Source organism: Acyrthosiphon pisum, chromosome A1 (genome assembly GCF_005508785.2).
Source record: "Acyrthosiphon pisum isolate AL4f chromosome A1, pea_aphid_22Mar2018_4r6ur, whole genome shotgun sequence".
Lineage (NCBI taxonomy): Eukaryota > Metazoa > Arthropoda > Insecta > Hemiptera > Aphididae > Acyrthosiphon > Acyrthosiphon pisum.
Window position 1 is genome coordinate 48,779,317 of NC_042494.1, and position 3,928 is coordinate 48,783,244.

Below are 3,928 nucleotides of genomic sequence, written 5' to 3' on the forward strand. Positions count from 1 at the left end.
CATATCTACAGTAGGTTGAATTAATTTTATCAAAAAAAATTGCAATTGGAAATTGTGTGTACACAATATAATAATAACTACTTTAAAAGTTCAACGTATAATATTTTTAAATTACAACAAAATAACTAAAATCATTATTCTTCATTTAAATATCTAATTTTGTAAAAGTTTGAACATAAAACATCTATAAAAAAAACCATGCGTGAGTATCTTTAATATATTCCAATTGATATTATTACAACGTATGACAAATATTGTATTACATTTTCAAATATTATAGATATAACAAGACAATTTTTTACTGAAATTTATAGAAAATATACCAAATAGATTGAAAATTGCAAATTTCGCTAATTAGCTCAAAACTAGATAAAGCATTTTGAACATTTTATCATGGAAAGGAAATAATAAAATAAACATTTGGTGAAAATTTCTAAGATCAACGCTCACTCGTTTTTTGATTACAACAAAATCTGAAAACTGTTTGGTGAGAATTTCGTTTTGAACTATTAAATTTGATTATTTATACAAGTAAGCTAGGATGACACGTCTCCGCTCAGAAACATTCTACGTATGCAACGATTTGTCATTGAATTCAAATATAATATATCCATTACAACGATGAACGATGTAATATACTCGACAAGTGACAACTACAGCTCGGTACCCAGGGTATCAGAGCGGTACCCAGTTGTCCACGTTTTTAAAATTGAATGATGTATAAAAAATTATAATACACATTTTCTGTAAGAACTTCATGTACCTAGCGGTACCTATCTATGGTTATTTTCAAAAATCGATTTGATGCTTTAAACTTTAAAATAATGCTAATAAAATATATCCGCCAATATTATAGGTCAAAACTGAAATAAGCGGTAACAACTTTTGGAATGATTGTTGTATAATCACGATTACGATATAATTAGAGTTGGTGGTTATATTATGTAGGCAATGTAAATGAAATATTATTGAATTTTATATCATATATATATTGTATTGTCTTACCTATTATTATTTATTATAGTTTACTTCATAAATGCGACAGTAATGTGACTGATGAGTGATGGTATTCAAATGAGTATAATTAGTGAATATATAACAAATGACAACATTATTATTTATTTCGTTAAGTGTCCACTGCACTCCATAGACCACATTATTACTTTATTGGCAGGATGTGATATTGACTCCAAAACGTGTTGACGCGCATTTACGCATACATAATAAAAACTAAAAAACGTCAAGTATATAAAATTTAATCAAATACTATAAACTAACCATAGAATAGTCATTAAACTAACTTAACTTCGTAAGTATCTATATCGCTATGTATTATATGGTTCACGTGTAACTTTTAAGAGACAGTGTCGTGCCTTATCAGCGGCGGCGGAGGCTTTAAATGTTTGCGTTTCGTTTACTGTAAAGTTTTTAATATCAACTAACACTCAAAGAATAATTATCTATTTAAAATATACTGTTTGGCAAAAAAAGTACTTATAGATACCAATATATAGTTAAATCGGGAAAATATTTTAAATCGAAAATTTAAATTAGTGTACGTAGCCATACGTCGCGGTCGTCAATGATTTGTTTACAAAACTAAATAAATTATTCAGGAAGAACTTAAAAACCAAGTAAATACTTCTAATATAATTCATTCATATAGGTATTAATTATTATATGGGTTTGTATTCAAAAAATATCACGGTATAGGAGTATAGGACGACAAACGGAGCTACCTAATGCTTTTCATAAGCATTTTAATGTACAATATTATCATGGCGCGGCAAGTAGAGACAATTCCCCCCTTCGTTTTTTTTTCTATACATAGAAATAGAAACATCAGTCAAACTATTAAACTTAACTATAAAATATTGTTTTTATAACTGTACCTACTGGATAAAATTAATTTATATCCACTAATTATTAGTTATTTATTTAACTCTGCTCTTACTATAGTATGGCTTTTCTAGTAACTATAACTTTTTTTTTATAGGTAAACTTGTTCTGTACAGAAAGAATGAACTTTTAGTAGGTACTCTACGTAAATTAAAAATTTGGTCGAGAAATGCTATTTAACATATATAAGCTGTTTGAATGTTTAAAACTGTTCGTAATTAGTAGATTTGTAGATATTATGTTTAACTCAGTGGCGGCTCGTGAAGTTCGTAGAAGATAGAGAACAAATAACAATATTTACCCTTTCACTATTATCACAGGTTACCACCTCTAATTTCTGTTGGTTTAAAATTTAACTCAACTCTTGCATAATATTGTACAAAAAAACTTTTAATACACCTATATGGCTATATAATACTACAAATATTTAATAAAAACAAAATGATGACAACAAAGACTATAAGACCGATGAATCTAGTACAGTGGTATAGAGGTAAAGGCAAGATTTTTGAATGGGTGGGGGAGGGGGGGGGGGCAAGAAAAAACTCCCAACCATTTTATTAGGTATCTGATAAATTCAAAAAAAAAAATAAGAATAAAAATTATAACATAAATATTGTAAATGTCATTATGTCAAACCAATTAAAAAGAGCACCTCTATGATAATTTTTCAACAGTTTTATACTGATTATTTGTAAAAAATAATGGCCGTAACACGTTCGGGCACAAAAATATATTTTACATGGGAGTTGGGAGAACGACCGGAACACACGTTTAGATACACATTTTTTCAAACAATAAAAATGAATACAATGTTTTGGGTACATCATATTTTTAAAATAATACCACGTTTAGCTACCAATAGGCAATAATACACATTTTAGGCAGATTTAGATTCTGCATATGCTTAACAACATTTCTGGCTCCGCCTATGTTCTCAGGCAACAACTAAAATATATTCATCAAAACGCGTAACATAAATCATAATGCTCCCGACCTCCCTGGCCTTGCAGCTAATCATTTTAAAATTCCACATCACTCTTATAGAAATCAGTCTTGGTTTTGACATAGACAAACGACATCATGTGAGAGTACAATTATAATATATTACACCGCATTTTTTAAAGCTGCTAATAAACAATAATGTTAAGAGTCTTTATGGCCTTGAGCCATTTCGATATTGCAAAATATATCACTTGTGTAGTCTGTTATACGTTATATATACCTATGTGATATTATAACTGTTTTATTTAAGCCGGATTCACAGCTCCGTCGTGTGGCGTGTCGATTGGACATGTGATTGGATATTACTTTTTTGGTATCATGTTATAACCAAGTTGCAACCAGGTATACCAAGTATTGACTACAGGCGGGTTCACAACTATCCGTGTCGTGTTGTGTGAATTGTGAATTCCGAATCAGGACGATACCAACTTGGTATCTAATCAAAATATAATAGATACCATATATATCAATACACCTTGGGTATTAGATAGATAAGATAACAGTAAACAAATCTACCAAGGCGTAAACGTTGTGACCAGCACGATCAAAAGTTGAATTAATTCAACTTCGCGGTAACCGCGGTATCGTGTTGGTCGACACGTACATATTTTATTATCACATTTTGGTGAACCAATCAGAAAAAAACGATTTTGCACGACACGACACGACACGGGCAGTTGTAAACCTGCTCAACTTTTAAACCATATTGGTTACCAGTCGCAACCATATAATAACCGAGCCCTAGCACTTCACGACACACGACGTAGCTGTGAATGCGCCTTTATTCTAATTATTGTAAATAGGTACTGATTCTGTTGCTTCCGTGAAAATCATGTAAATAAAATAATTAAGAGGACGTGTCACAAAAAATTTACGCGTGCAATGACCAAGAGGATGCGCTGTTAAGTGTTGTGACACATGATATAATTAACATGGTATGACAGCTACAGAGCCCCTGCGCATGGTGTCTACGTCATTCGGTTCCGTCGGCTGTTATCATCACGAACTAAGATATACAGGACTG

General features: G+C 31.0%; 1 protein-coding gene across 6 annotated transcripts in view; it reads right to left on the minus strand.

Moving 5' to 3' along the window:
* LOC100158915 (kelch-like protein 2) overlaps positions 1-1,309 on the minus strand; it is a 9,716-nt gene extending 8,407 nt beyond the window's left edge. For 4 of the 6 annotated variants that reach the window (XM_008183554.2, XM_016803414.2, XM_029487202.1 and 1 more), the window contains exon 1: positions 1,006-1,309. The gene's annotated coding sequence lies outside the window, so the exon portion shown is untranslated. The remainder of the gene's footprint in view (positions 1-1,005) is intronic. The other 2 variants (XM_016803413.2, XM_016803412.2) reach the window with 1 other exon arrangement.
* Between the last annotated feature and the right edge of the window lie 2,619 nt (positions 1,310-3,928).